Consider the following 483-nt stretch of genomic DNA (forward strand, 5'->3'; position numbering starts at 1 on the left):
AGAAAGATAGGAAGGACCTTGATTTTGAAGGGTTCTTAAAGCGTAACAGACTTTTATATCTGACACTGAAAGTAATAGGTAACCCCTGAAATTTACTGATTACAGGGGTGACATAGTCATAGAAAGGTTCCTTTGGTAGCATATTGTAGGATGGACTGGAGTGAGGAAAGACCTGAAGCAGGGCCACAAACAAAAAGGTTACTGCAATAGTCCAAGTATAATATGTTAATGAGGACCTGTAATGGCAATGCAAATTTAAAGATCTTCCCTGCCCCTAGGCTAAAGTGCACCCGGAGCCTGGGGTGGGAGGCTTGTTTTTCAGTAGATACTTTTTGATTGGCCAGTGGATCAATAAGGTTGTTACATTCCCTGAGCCAGGAGAAGGCTATATAAGCCTTGGTGTGTAGCTTTGTTTTGGGGCTCAGTTTGAGAAGTGTTCTGTGATTTCATCAGATGAGACTATGGGAAGCCATTGTTGAGAAC

This window comes from Petaurus breviceps, unplaced genomic scaffold (genome assembly GCF_028583685.1).
Source record: "Petaurus breviceps papuanus isolate PSGF00001 unplaced genomic scaffold, PetGlider_PUasm1.0 90574, whole genome shotgun sequence".
NCBI classification, from domain to species: Eukaryota; Metazoa; Chordata; class Mammalia; order Diprotodontia; family Petauridae; genus Petaurus; species Petaurus breviceps.